Source organism: Euprymna scolopes, chromosome 9, assembly GCF_053919585.1.
Source record: "Euprymna scolopes isolate OS-2025 chromosome 9, ASM5391958v1, whole genome shotgun sequence".
In the NCBI taxonomy this organism is placed as follows: domain Eukaryota; kingdom Metazoa; phylum Mollusca; class Cephalopoda; order Sepiida; family Sepiolidae; genus Euprymna; species Euprymna scolopes.
The window spans coordinates 59,625,556-59,642,198 of record NC_136490.1 but is presented as its reverse complement, the minus strand read 5'-3'; positions in this window follow the sequence as shown (position 1 = coordinate 59,642,198).

The following is a 16,643-nucleotide window of genomic DNA, read 5'->3' as shown; positions in this document are numbered from 1 at the left end:
TCATTTAGGACGGCATTCAAGCTGTTCTCGAAATTTTTCTTCACATATTGCCATATTTTTCTTTGTGATGTCTTTCCTCCACGAGCAGTGCCACTAGAAGGCGATTATCCTGACCATTGTATCCAAAGGAATCTTGTGCCCAGTATAATCAGATTTGGACTCATGAACAGATTATTCTCGATTGCTTATATATTATATATAGAACTTGTTTTACATGACAACTTTTTTACCTTAATCGAAAGCCTGAAGTAGGTTCTTGACATTGCGTAAGCATATCCACAGAAAAGTGGAGGTACAGAATGGCCTTACTCTTTCTTTTGGCAGTTATGCTGTCCCGCCACTCTATACAACACCTAGTGTCTCAAAATGGTCAACTATCTGGTACTCGCTGATTGTTTGCTTCATTTCACTTATTAAGCAAAAACTTCTCTGTGAACGTGATTGTGGCATATATATATATATATATATATATATATATATACTTATATATATATATATATATATATATATATATATATATATATATATATATATATAGTAAAGTTAAAATCGTTTTTTACTGGCACATTTTGTGTGCTATCTAAATCCCAATCATCGCTGAAGAAATATTATAGAATATACAGCAGGTGCGGATACAATTTCTCTGGGAATTAATTTAAATTTACTATAGGTGTGATCAACTTGTGATATGGTTATTCGTCCTAGTAAGTAAATTTATAATCTCAATGGTATTTTTTAAATATTTATTTTTGTTTGAGAAGACAAATAATGCTGAAAAATACTAGCACTTCATAGATATTCTAGACACCGAAGTAAAAAACTTGACTGCTGAGGTGTGTTTGTTTGTTTCTTAAATGATTGCTCATATAACTCCAGCTTAACGTGTTGTATCCCTATCTCAACTATTTTTTTTTCATATTTATGCAGATATTAGGCTTCGTTCTCTTTAAATATTTTCAAATACTGATCTATATATATTGCTGTTTTTTGGATTAACGCCCTTGATTAAACGCTGCATTTAGTAAAAATACAGATGTTTCATATTCAAGTGTAGATGCAACAAGGTGAATATCCTTATGATAATTTAGACCTTGAAGTAGTAAACTACTTCAAGATAATTCCATTTACAATCAACTAAAACGATGTTATGGGCATTTTGCTGCTTGCAGAACTGCCGAATTTGCATGAATATTGATTTCAACAGAATTTGTTTCTGCGTTGAAAGTCAGCCCTCTATTGCATAACCGTTGTTTCCGACAAAGCAGTGCTCGAACAATAGTTAAGATATTCTTTCCTATTAGCATCATTATTTCCAAAATGTTTTTATTGTTAGAGTATTACAAAACAATATGTTCAGTTAAAAAAATTAAATGCAATTTGAAATGTGATACATGATTTAACAAAATCTTGACATTTTTCACGTTTATTGTGTTAGTGCTTGTGTAAGGCACGAGACTTATTGCGTCGCGTGGAAGAACCTTTTCGTTTGACATACAATAAGATTTCGAGTTGCAGTTTGTAATATAAGAATCCGAATAATGTTAATGATGCGTTTATTCAAATTGTTTTTTTTTTCTTTTTCAAAAAATTAGGCAGAGGACTCCAAAAGTAATACGTGATTAGATCAAAACTAATTGCAAATTGCTTTGTTATAATGACTTAACTCAGATATTAAGTACCTGAACGCTCAGCTCTCTGTTACAGATATTTACAAAATTAAGCCCTTTTTAGAGATTTCCTAAAATAAACATGCTCCAGCTAGTGAATATGGTAGAAATAAATGCTAAAAGGCAATATGTTACTTGTTTGTATATTATCACTGCGGTTTCGTAGCTCTTTAACTATTCGAGTTTAATAAAATATGAGGTTGCACTTTGGGAACAACTCATGGCAAATCGCGCTCTGACGTTGTTATAGAATGACTCATGGCAAATCGCGCTCTGAATGCGCATACACAGGCATAACTGTAATATTGCATTATTCTGCATTTAAAATGATTGTCTATTGTAGCCCATATGAAATAGGAAAATGTAAGTTATATGATTCGTTAAATATGTTCCGTATATTGCATTATTTTCAAGAAAAGATAAAGTCAATAATCTTTATAATTGAACGGTTTATCAAGAATTTGTTTACGTTGGACTTTAAAACAACCATCTTGTAGTCAGCTGAAAAACAGGCAAACAGAGGACAGTTCTACAAGCGTGCAGTTCTAAGCAATAAAATTTGTTCATGGAATCTACGTTTAGGTTTAGGCACAGATAAAGAGTGGAGGAAATTATTGATAGTGTTTTAAGCTAGACGAGTATTTTTCGTGAAGGTTTGGCGAGTGGGACCATGATTTGGATCTCAGATGAGCACTTGTTAAAGATAAAACGGAGACATACTCACTTATACGAGTAAGTGGAGCGATGGTTTGCGGTTTTTGCTGCATTCAAAGTAAAACACCATAAGATGAGCACAAAATATTTGCAATTTAAAATACGCTGTGCATTTCTCAATAATTTGATTTGTAAAAATATTATTTCTCTCTACGCTAAAACAGGTAAAATGTTAAATTGTTAATGTTTTACAAAGTTTGCAAGTACTCGAGTTTTGTAAATTGAAATTAATTCACGGATCCAAATTATATACTTACGGCGTTTTCATCTTCATGTTGAAAACTTAGAGAGGGTTTAGTCTATGCAATTTTCACCTTAACTGCATGCTTCTTACGATAATTAATCTCACCAAGGTGAAACTATCTAATCATTGACAATTTGCTACTTTTGTAAGGTCATGCTATTTTGTTGCTGAACTTTTTATACTTTTATCTTGAAAGGCGAGAAGAAATACGAAACCCATGTGTTCTAAATGCACGTATAAGTAGACGCAATTTTACTCATTATCTAAGCGCAAAGATGTGATTAGGTTTGTGTGGACAGTGCAGGTATCTGTTGCTTAACTTAGCATCTTATAATAGAGTAACAGTCGAAATTGATAACAACATTTCGTGCGAGTCTGCTGCAAGAGAATTTAAGGACAGTACATAGGATAATGATTATTATTCCCGTGTTTGAATGTGGTTTTTTATGTAACTAGGCGAAAGTCTTTCTCCAGTTAATCGATTGCACCGTTCGGGAGCATCAGAAGTATTACTAACAAGAAAAAATCTGGATTCATCTAACAAGAAAACTTTCCTGAACCAGCCTGTCTCTTTCTTACCATAAGCTGAGTAAAAATCTCTTTCTATCGTTGATGTTTTTCTTAGATAAAAATGGCTTATTGGCACCCCTTTTAGAAAGAAAAAACATTTCTTTCATTCGTCTATATATTGTTTATCTAGAAAGAGAATATTCTTCCCCTGTTTGAATTCTCTGCTATGGTAAACATACGTTTTCTTTCTATCCTTCAAAAGAGTTTATTAAAGCCTGTGGTCGTCCTTCAAAATGGAAGCTCAAGTGGGACCAGATCCAGATTTACCAAACGTTCGAATTCGAACCTTTGAGCAAATCGCTTCACTATAGAAAGAGATGTGTTCACATTTCCATTTCTTAAAATATCAAAATTATCCTTGTAAATCATTTTGGACTGCATTAATCCTGCAATTCGGTTTTTAGATCTTTGCTAGGATGCGGTCGTACCCTTTTTATGATTAAGTCTTCCACCTACTATTATATGCTATAATAATAATGATCTGAAAAATAGAAATTTTCTGTTAAAATTAACAAAAATTAATATTGCAAAATCGACTTCTTCCTTCTTTTATTCTTGGCCCATTTTGTGATGCTCATGAGTATATATATATATATATATATATATATATATATATATATATGTATATGTTCATGAGTATATATATATATATATATATATATATATATCTTGGCAGTCTAGCGTTAACCGATCGTACCATACGGCCAAACATGTTATTTCAAAATATGCAAACTGAGTGTGCGGTATTATAGAGCTAGTTTTTCATAGATTATTTTAGAATAGAAGGAATTATTTGCCTGGTTTACTAATTTGCATATATATATATATATATTTAAATAAGGGGGTAATGACCAACAATGTGTATTTTTTAACATTATTTTTATTTCCGTGTCTTGATTTTTTATTGAGAATTATGTTTAGATCATTGTACTTATCTTTTTAAATCATTAAACTCGTTTATACGCCTTTCAGACGCTCTGTGAAGCGTCCTCGTCAAAAATTATTTTCAAATGTGTTGGAGATGTAAAAAAAAATCGTAGTTCATTTCAAGTGTCTCCAAGGGGTGTAAACGTGTAAGTGCTACTATTCATAGGAATGTTCAAATTTTTATTACTCTTTTATTGGGCTGTGGCGAAGCCGCCGACCTCGGCTGTGGTGATTTCTGTGTTGTGTTTCTCTCTCGCACTCTCTCTTTCTACTTGTGTTTTGTTTTCCCTTCCTTTCCCTTTGGGGTAGGGCGTGTGTGTGTGTGTTTTCTTTTATTGGATTTAGAATTTGTGTACTGTTTTATAGTATTAGTATAGGTTATTTGTTTCCCTAGGAAGGTGACTGTGATCCAAGGTCGTTACTAATGTATATATGTAAGGAGGGGGAAGCAGCTCTTCTGAAATAAGGGTAGGAGTGTTTTCATTCTATTTTAATATTTATTTTTTTTGGATTCTTGGGTTTTAGTATTGTGATTTTTCGTTTCAGTCTTTTCGGGTATTCTTTACATTATGTTTGTTTAGATAGAGGTGTGTATTTAAAAATATGTATAGGGGATATTTTGAACTACAAATAACACTGCGGAAAAGAGGATATCTACTACCACTAATACAGAAAGATATTGAACTGGCTGAAAAATTTCCAATAGACCAACTAAGAATCCCAAAAGAACACACCAAAGAACAAATTTTTGCATACGTCTTTGCACGCGACACAAACAACACAGAACTATTCACACGGATAACAAAATAGCTCATCCTCCTCAACCAGAACGACAAACTAAAGAATATAGTGAAAACAACAAAAGTAATAAAAAGCAAACACCAAACCAAAAACTTAAAACACATCCTAACTTCCTCAAACCTCGTTACACATACTACAAAATAGGTTACAAAATGCAACAAACCGCGATGTGGAGTATGTGACACAATTATAGAAGGAAACACATACACATTAAAAACCCCAGCACAAACATTCAAAATAAAAAAAAGATCTAAATTGCACCTCCAGAAATGTAGTATACGCACTAAGATGCACAGCATGCAACAAATCCTGCATAGGCACTACCAAAAATTTCAGCAATAGAGTGACCTTACATAAGAACAACATCAAAATTGCAAATAACATACACCTCTATGTTTCAAAACGCGTACATACATGCAGTGGAAACAGCTTCAAAATAATGCCAATCTTCCAAACAGACAATTATTTTTATTTACTTACACAGGAAAAAAAATCATCACCAGATTCACTCCTGAACTAAACAGAGCCTTATATCACAAAAACATGAAACGCAAGGCACACTCGCATGCACATCAATATACATATACACGCGCACACATAAATCAGAACCGGCACATTAAAACACACACACGCGCGCATATAACCACACACATACATGACACCCCTATCTCTAATACAAGACACTGAACACTACCAACCCTACTTAACCTCGAAACCAACAACACTAGGAAATATCTAGAACCATAATATAATATCTGCTCCGACACCTCGCTCCCTCCTCAATCAGTGGAAGAGAACCCCCTCATGTATGAGACCACTATCATCCATTCTATCACCCCCTCCCATACCTATACCCCTCCAATTGGCCCTTCCTCTCTGGGGAACAAGATCTTCCCCACACTAGAACCGATCCTGGGTGTGGCCATACCCATATGGGGAGACAAATAAATAGAAACATTAAAAAATCAACTATATATTTTTTTAAATACACTCCTCTATCTAAACAAACATAATATAAAGAATACCCGAAAAGACTGAAACGAAAAATCACAATATTAAAATCCAAGAATCCAAAAAAATAAATATCAAAATAGAATGAAAGCACTCCTACCCTTATTTCAGAAGAGCTGGTTCCCCTCCATCCTCACACATACACATTAGTAACAACCTTGGATCACAGTCACCTTCCAAGGGAAGCAAATAACCTCACAATACTATGAAACAGTACACAAATTCTCAAACTAATAAAAGAAAACACACACACACCCTACCCTAAAGGGAAAGGAAGGAAAAGTAAAACATCACAAGTAGAAAGAGAGAGTGAGAGAGAGAAACACAATACAGGAGTGACCACAGCCGAGCTCGGCGACCTCACCACAGCCCAATAAAAGAGTAATAAAAATTGAACATTCCAATGAATAGTAGACACTTACACGTTTCCACCCCTTAGAAACACTTCAAACGAACTACGAAAATGCTATTTTGACATCTCCAATACATTTGAAAACAATTTCTGACGAGAACGCTTCACAGAACGTCTGAAACGCGTAAAACGATTTGAATGATTTAAAAACATTATTACAATGATATAAACATAATTATCAATGAAAAACCAAGACACGAAATAATAAAATAATGTTAAAATTACACATTGTTAATGACTACCCCCTTATTTAAATATACATCTTTCTTTCGTTGGAATTTCTTAACCCATTTTATATAAATATGTTTTTATATATATATATATATGTATATATATATATATATTTATAAAGAGAACAAAAGCAAAAAAATAATGAATGTGGTTCATCAAATGTCGTCTGAAGTTGTTTACAATATCACCTCAGCTGATATGGGTCTTTGGAAATGAATCACCTTGAAAAGTCATTTCTTATTAATATTTAGTTTAAATATATGCAATTAAAGAAATGATTTGCGGAGATTTTAAAGGATACACATTCTTATATCGTAAATTTTACTCATTAATTAGAAAAAAGTAAAATAACATGGTTAGGGACATCAGGGCTTTAACAAGTAATCATTCGGTATGTAGTCAAATGTGCTATACTTAGCTATATCTTCAGATAAGTCACAGCTTGCGTTTTTAAGAGACTATAATTTGCTAAGATGATTTATTTCCCCTGATTGGTGCAACGTAAAATATTCTCTTGTAAAAATAATCTTCGTTTTCATATATAAGGTGTAAAGCTATATTTATGGTTGTAATTTTCCTATTTTCGATAGTATCGGATGAGTGTCTGTACAAAATATTTAAAAGAAAAAAACAGTCAAACGTACGTATTACCTTTGTGTGAATTTTGCAAAAGACACACACATGCATACACACAAATAGATATACATATATTTTAGTATTTCTATATATACAGACAGAAAGAGAGAGACTGAGAGTAAGATATATATATATATGTGTGTGTGTGTGTGTGTGCGCGCGTCTGTGTGTGCCTCACTACATGTAAATAAATGCATATATCCATGCATATATATTTATATATAAATATATATACCTGTGTGCATATATATATATATATATATATATATATATATATATATATATATATATATATATATATATATTCGTATAATTAGCTGGTGGCACAGACTTGTCTGGTTGTCAACTTCGCTTAAATATACGTTTGTTATTATAGAATCATCTTTCTTGCGATAATTATATTATATTGCTTACAACATATAGAAGTGATTTAAAAAGCAAAATAAAAAAAACAATAACATAGTTGCCACTAGATGAGATTGAAAACAAGACAAATAGTGTTCAAGCGTTAGTCGTTCCTGTTGTTGCTCTCGTACGGTGGACAAGAAATAATCAAAATTGACTGCCTTTAACGTATAAAGGTATATTTGCGTATGCAAAAATATTACAAGTTTATCCGACTTAATATCGCCAATTTCAATTTATTTTTAATTTGTACTACCTATAAGCTATTCTTCTGGTAAAAGAGTGACGAACATTTTTTATAGTGGTTTCAGCTAGGCTGATGTTTATCGTGAAAAGTTGGCGAGGGGGGACCAGGGATTTGAGCTCAGACGAGAAACTGTCATGGTAGTAACGATAAAACAATGTTGGAGAGAGGCTGCAGGGAAGAGAAAAGGGAATCACCCACTTGGGTACGAAGCCTATTTTTTTACTGTGTCAAGGCATGATAGGCTGTTTTAGCAGCTCCTGCCCAGATGTGGCAGCAGTACTCCATCCTTGGACGTATTTGGTTTTTATACAGATAGAGAATTGAATCAGGGGTGAAATATCTTCTGGAGCGATAGAAGGATCCTACCATTTTTCCAGCGACCTTGACAACTGACTTGATGTATGTGTTCCATTTCAGTAAAGGTCAAACCCAGAAGCTTATCAAAACATGGAGCTTCCCCTAGACGAGAGCCACCCATTTTAATTGATGCCAGATGGGGATCAGGGCGTTGATGATGTAAAGATAGGAGCTTGGTTTTAGATGCATTAAAAGTAACCAGCCATCTCCTCCCCCACTGTACCACGCGATCAAGATCAGAATAGAGGGAATCTGAGAGAATTTTTTTTATTTACTGCCTTTGATGTGTTGTCATAGATTGTCGTGTCATACGCATAGAGGTCAACGAATGATTTACGTATGTGTTTTGGAAGATCTTTGATGTATATCAGGAGGAGAGTTGGGCCCAGGATGGACCTCTGAGGGACTCCAACAATAATATCGAGGGCCGTTAATTTCTGCCCATCAACCACTACTATTATGAACCTATCGGAGAGAAATGATCGAGAAAACATTTCCAGTTATACCGTAGCTGGAAATCTTGTTAAGTAGGCCCTTATGCCATACCTTGTCGAAGGGTTTTGATATGTCAAGAGCAATTTCCCTAGAGAGGAATAAGAGCAATTTCCCTAGAAAGGAAACCATTTCTCAAGATATTCGTAAATTCTATGAGATATAACTGTTAGCACATCTGCTGTAGATCTGCCAAAACGGAAACTATATTTCATCTCACTAAGAAGGTTATTTCTGCTGAGGTGATTGACTACTTCTCTATTTAATATGGATTCCAGCAGCTTACTCATGACACACAGGAGACTTATTGGTCTGTACTGAGAGGGAGATGACTTATCACCTAAATTCATAAATACAGGCCATAATTCTCTTTAAGGCAACGCTTATTGTAAGTATGGGGGCAAGTTCTAGTTGAAGCCTTTTCATCACAATGATTGGAATGCCGTCAGGGCTAGTTACTTTACTGGAATCAAGGTAATTGATTAGCTTGGCGACATAACGAACAGATATTTGTATGTTGCAGGGTGTGTTTTGCGTTAGAGGAGAAAATACAGGGAGTCAATGGCCTTCGTCGCATAGGGTAGAATTAGCTGCAAAGTTCTTAGAAAATAGTTTGGCCTTATCTTATGCTGACGAGAGGACCTCAGGTCCATTGATGATGGTCGGGATAGAACGCACGCTTCTGTTCAGGATTCTGTTTGCTATTTGCCAAAACTGGTGGGAACCAAGCCGCTACTCAGCTACTTTGGATTTGACGGACTAAGCGCTCTTGCATTTTTATTACTCTGTTGCAGTGGTTGCTGGCAGTTCTGAAGGCATCTTTAGTCTCAGTACATCTATTACGTTGGTAGCTATGGAAAAAAGTGATTTCTGTGCGCGATGGCAGCAACACATTCTGGGGAGAACCATGGCTGGCTCTAAGGTTTTTGTTGGAATTTTTTGGATGGTCTGATACTATAAAGGACACCTTCTTTTTTAAACATGGAATTCAGGGGTAGATTAGATATAAGTGTACGGAAGCTATCCCAGTCAGCGGTCTATGCGCACCGAGTAATTTTTAAGAGGAAAAACTTATCTAATAAATCAATATAAATAACAACGGACCTTTATGGCATTTAGTTACTTATTAATGACTAAAACTTCGATCAACTTATGTTCCATATTAAATGCACTCTGTCTTCTCAGAGATCGCTTAGAGAAAGATGAACACTTTACAGAGGTAACATTGTTCACGAGACAGACTGACAGCTGTACGATAACATAGTAAGTGCAATCCATTAGAGCTAATACTGTCAAAATTGGCGTAATAATCTAAGATTGCAAACAACATACTGAAGTATAATCGCTCAAGCAATAATTTACAAAAGTTCATCAGATGTACACAACTGTCAATCTCGACTTTGATTTTAATAGTTCTTGACACTAAGCAACAGACAATACGTATTGATTATCTGCAACTTCTAACACATTTTCGACAGTACTTTAATATTATCTCAAGAATTTCAACATATCTTAATTGACATAAGAGCAAATATTTGATTAAAGTGTTAAAAGCCATAACAACAGGGAGAGAAGTTCTGGATAGTATTGGAGAAGGCGTATACCCTCACACTTACTCACACACACACACATACACACCCACACAAACATATATATATATATATAATTGAGTTTTTTCTTGCTTTAACATTAATATTTAAACCAACCTTTTCTATGTAAAATTATGTAAATGAACTTCTTTATATACTCAGACACTGATATACGAAGGATTTTATAAAGGTACTTCATTTATATATTCGATTTAAAAACTCAGTGGCTATTTATTAATTTTGAATCTTCATTGTTGCTTATTAGATTACTTTTATAATTTAACTAGACCACCCGTGACCCGTTGGGTCAGTACGTTATATTAGCTATGGAATTCATGTATGAGCGTGACACTTGTGGCATAAAGAAAATAGTTTTTTTTTACATAACAGAAGCATTTTTATGAAAGTATATTAAAATGAAAAAAGAATATAGATAGATTTCTATGAGTCGTTCTGTTTATTATAATTTATTTTTTTTTAAATTACAGTTACTGAATTATAAGTGGTTGGTCATACTTATGCACTGAACAGGTATCATAATCCTTATTATAGTTAAATTCAAATTTTGATATATCATCTTTTAAATGAAATTGTTAGTTGAAAGTACAGAATAATAAAAAAAAAACACTCTCCACATGTTAATAATGGCTTTTTAAATAGAAAATGAAAATAAAATGTAACTTTTTTCATTTAATTTAAGCAAACATTCAGTACCCATTGTGTAAAGGAAAACACTATTTAATGTAATAGAAATATGTGCATTTACCGATTCAGCTTTCCGTTTGGAAATGTAAGCAGACGACTTTAAAAAACATGGGAAGAAGAAAAAGAAATTTTTTTGTAATAACGCCCTCTTGTAAAAAGGTATGCATTAGTTAAGGGGGATAACTCTGTCCAGTTTTACATCGCTCCCTTTTTCTCTCTCTCACACATACACGTAACTATTTCTCGCGTACGTAACGAAAACAGAGGGAGTAGTAGTGTTGAAATCTATTAGAGGGAAAGTGAGAGGTGTTTTCTTTCCATAAATTGTATAGGGTAATATTTCATATTATTAATAGATTCATAGATAAATAGATTTTATAATATATATTATAATTATCTATGAATCTATGTATTATTTGTATATATAAATAACTATTTGATCAAATTAAATGAAATTGTTTGTATTAAAAGCGATATAAAAATTCCGGAATTGGAATAACGGATTGAAGACGTTGCTATTTACGCATGCGCAACCGGATGTTGAAAACCGGAAATCTGATTGCAAACATACAAGATCCATAGACTTTTAGCATTATATAGATTATCACACTCAATTCTACAGGCAAAACAGTCACTGAAGTGTTTTGAACTAAAATAGATTTTTATTTTATTTTTGATGGTACCTTTCTGTAATTTTCCCACAAGTTGACTAAGACAATCGAAAATTCTACAAAAAATATTGTAAAATTAAAAAAAAAAATATTCATGAAAAATGATATCATTAAAATATTGCCCATTCTCAGCTTCGGATATTTGCGTTCTTTCCAAAACATTATTCATGACAAATTGAAGAATTTCCCTATCGCGATTTAACTCCTTTGTTTCATTCCTGATGTTTTTCTTCAATTCTTGCAGGGTTTGAGTTTTGTATCGAACTTTCTTGTGACTTGGGCCATCTCTTGCATGAATATGCCGCTGATCAGCGATTTTATTAGAAATCCCTGATTTTAGTAAAACAATTTCCCAACTTAAATACGGAAAATAAAAGATTTTCAACCCTTCAGTGACTTTTTGACACCCTTTATTTATGCATATTTTTCTAAGGATGAAGATGTTCTAGATAAAAATCATAGATATATCTCTTTATTCCACATGTATATATATATATATATATATATATATATATATATATATACAGAGAAAGAGAGAGAGAGAGAGAGAGAAAGTGAGAGAGAAAGAGAACGAAAGGTATTTATGATGTCTGTGCCAAATTTCTTTTTAAATATTTGGTATACAGATTTCAAACTTGACATATAGAGTATTTAGACCCATAAACCGCTACTGATTTTTTTAGTCTGCGAAAATTGTTACTAATAGGCCAACATTCAACAAAAATGATTTTCACATGTGTAAGTATACTAAAACTGCGACTAATACGTAAATAATTGATCATATTTTGTCGCTAACTTTTAACTATACACATAATCGTCCGATAGCTTAGATAGTACAAAAAAAGTAGTGGTGGCCAATTGTTTTGGTTTCGTTTCTAATTAATGACACTGAAGCTATTTTTTTTTAATTTTTAGAATTATTACTATATTAGCAAGAATACCCGGTATTGTCAGTTTTGTGTTTGGACGCATTTGATGTACAAAATATATTTAGGTAGCTTTGCCCGGAAACTCTTTATATTCATTTTTTCTATCTCCTCTGTAAACTATGAAACTGTATTTTTTTATTTGGCGATATATTTTTTTTTAAATTTTAAAGTTTTGTAAAAACGAAAGCGTTTATTTGCTTTTCACTCACTTTGCCCTTTTAAAAAAAGTAAAAATCTAAACTCTAAACATTATAGTTTCAACTTTAAATATTCTCTTTTGCGGTGTAGAAATTGATAAAAAATGTGTTTTTTTTCTGGTACAGATTTTGATCAAGAGAAGTTAAGGCCAATACTTACCTCACAATAAATACATTTTTGTAAAATTTACAGGATTTAATTTTGACAGCAAATGCATTAATTCTAAACTCTTTCGCTGCAAATTTCTATGAATTAAGCCGTTTATATTTTCTTAATATTAAAGTATAAATATGTACAATTTTAAAATGATATTGTATACAAGATATATTTGAAGGCTTACAATGTAGCAATGCACAGTCATTATGCGAAATAAATAAATAAATAAATAATATATAAATAATTATTAATTTATTAACCTAAATTTCTTTTTCTTTTCCAACTGTCTATGGTATCTATTCTAGATGTTCTTTCAGCTGTATAACCCATCTTTTTTTGAGAAACATACCATTCCCGAGGCTGTCTGATAAGAAAATGGGTATGTTTCTTCACTGAAGATGGGTTATACACCCGGAAGAAACGCTAGAATAAATACAATCAACAGTAGAAAAAATCCGATAAATAAACTTTTTAAAGATATATGTATATAACATTATTGAATTACTTATATATTATTCGTGTATTTATTTATCTGCCCATAGCGACTTTACATTCCTGCATTGGAGGGCTTAAAAATATCTATTATCCGGTAACTATGTTTCAAGCAAACCACGAAATACTTCTTGACATCGCATACATTTTACTATGAAAATGTATGCTATTAAAATAATATTCAGATAGTTAAACATCGATTATCGAAAGTAGTTACTTTAGTCTAAGACCAGTTTCATGGCATGCATTGATTGAACCTCAGTCGGGGATTTACCACACTAATAATGATAAAGTAAAGAGAGAGAGAGAGACATTTATTCTGCGAGAAAATGGTAGCGAAGAAAGAAGAAGGCATCACCCAGAAAGACAGAACGTCAGAAAGGGTAGAGCTTTTCTAGTTGTGGCTTGAGTATACTTGAGAATATATTTGGCTACTTGAGAATATATTTGACTGATTTGTGGACGGAGTATTGCGTCAGAAGTGAGAACCGTTTGATGTGCATGTCATTTTGTTTTATTGTGACATTATTAAGTTCATTATTTCCTGCACTATATTTAGTTAGATTATTCATTATTTCATTCACCTTTCTTATTTCCCTGTTATGCAATATGTCAGTAACCATATTTCCTTACCTTTATTTTATAATAGTTTTTTTGTTTCCTTCGTCTAAGACAAGATCAGGTGTGAGTTAAATAAAGGTTTTCGGTGTAAATTAACTGAACTTATATTGTAACTGATAGTAGAGATATTTATTTACTCATATTCTATTTAAGTTTATTTTGGGATGCTTATTCTTGTAGTTTTTTTTTTCTAATTATACGGGTATTTTCTAAATGGGTTAAGTATTTTGTTAATTATTTTATATTTTCCTTTAATTTTAGTTTGTATTTCAGTTGCTAATAATAAAGGCAACCGATTATATATTTTTATGTTTTTTTAGTTGTTATAATTTTCTAACCTGAGAATTTTCTAACGAGAGAATTCCTCACACGAAAATCATAGGCTGTTTTTAGTATTATTTTCTAACCTGAGAATGTTTAAACGAGAAATTTCTTAAATAGAAAATTTCTGAGCTGAGAAGTGAATGCTATATTTGTTATCATTTCCGGACCTAGGAAATTCGCAAATAATTATGTATGTACTAGAAAGTGACAACGATCCCAATTATTTGGTAATAAGGTTCAGATTATTTTTAAAGCAGGAAATATATAAAAAAGTATGTTCGAAATCTATCATCATATCAAGTCGCTTAAGGATTTACTTTCCAATGATATTTTCTTCATCTTAGCATACCCAGGGATATCGCCAAATTAATCGAGTAATAAAATTATTATTATCATCGTGTAGATTGAATTAGCTTTGTTTTTAAGAGAAAATAAAATTTAAAGACGAATATGGTTAAATGACATTTTAAGAAATTAACTTGGCTACATTCTATCAAACAGTAAAAGGAACTTTATATGAATAAAAACAAATATGTTTTCAGAAAAAGGAATGTGCATTTTCAATTAAAACTACTTAGATACGCCATGAAGATCTCGGCTGATATCATTCTTTGTTGACGTGCAAATGAGGTAATCACAAAGAAATAGTTTTTAATATATAAAAAGACGTAAGTTAGCCTAGACGAAAGAGGTCGAAAATGTAGGTCAGTTAAGTCAGACGAGAATCTGAGGAGAAGCCGGTAAAAGCAAGGTCCAAAATGTGAAGTAAAAACGTTGAAATCTCCCAAATGTCGGCACAGCGTGTGAATAAATGCAATATGAAATATAGTTTTCTGTGATGTCATCTTTTGGAAAAACGAGTAATTCGACTGCGGATCGAAGGATCCCTCGTTCAAGGCCGTGTGTACCTTACCATTTTATTCTAACTTTTTCTTATTAATGAGTTTAATGTATGATAAAATTATGCTATTCAAAATCGTCGCAAATCATTTCTGCATTTAACTATTTTAAAACTAAACATTAATTACAAATGATTATTTAAAGCTCGAAGACAATATCAGGCACAGTTATCAGCTGACGTAATATTGTAAACAAACACAGCCGGATTTTGATGAACGAGATTATCATTATTATTCATCTGTTTTTAATGTTTTTGCGAATTAGTCCGCTAGACAGATCATTTCTTCTACTATAGAATAATAATTACAGGATTGATTCCTAAAATGTACATACGCTTGTGGCCCTAGGATCGTCCAAGTCACTATCTCGCTCGAAAGCGACTAAATGTAAATTTTTCCTGTGGCAGAACCGAGATGATCGATTTGGTTGGTCTTCAATTCGCGACCGGTTGTTCGTCGCTGCTTCTCGCATCGAGGATGATATGCCGTCGCCGCGACGGTCTGCTACAAGACAAGCAATTCATAGCACAAAGATGCTTATACACAAATAGATGAGAGAATAAAAATAGTATAATAATGTTCGTAGGTCCAGCAGTTACTAATTTATCACATATAGATGATTTTATATGTTATACAATAATACATACAGCCTGCTTTCCTATGAAAACTTATTTAAAATGGGCACATTTATAGCTATACATGCCGATTAATTTCCATAACATTTAAAATTCTTCACAAATATACATAAATATTAAAAGTATGAATATTATATAGACGTAAGTTTTGTAAAATTAATTTTAAAACAAGAAATCATCAATATTTGTTCAATTTTCGGTAAAGAAGTCAATATTTCTCTACATATAGATCTGAAGAAATTGGAATTACGGAGAAGCAAGAGGTCACATATAACATACTTAAAATATTTAGTGTTTAGAAAAATAACTCATTGAAGCAAGTGCAAGAGCGGCTAGAGTTGAAGAAAGTCGTGTAAGTCTTAGTACAGTTTCTCTGAGAAAGAACAGTATTGCTTATACTAAGGGTTAGTCTGGGTTAACGGCGTCCCCCTGGTGTTTTGCGGTGTGTGTTGAGCAAAAAACAAAAAAGTGGTACTGGGAAGGCAAACCCGAACCCGTACCGCGAAGAAATAAAATATAACGTGAAGAAAAATCTTGATATCTCTGCCGTTGCTTCTATCAAAAACCCGGAAGTGGTAACTGCATAAATTAAGACTAGTCAATCGAAAAGAGGGAATGACTTTCGAAAATATCGGCGAAAAAAGTGACCCTTCCTAGTAAAAAAAGGTGCCTTGTTGAGAGTGAGAGAATTAATGTTTTGGGCCAACTCT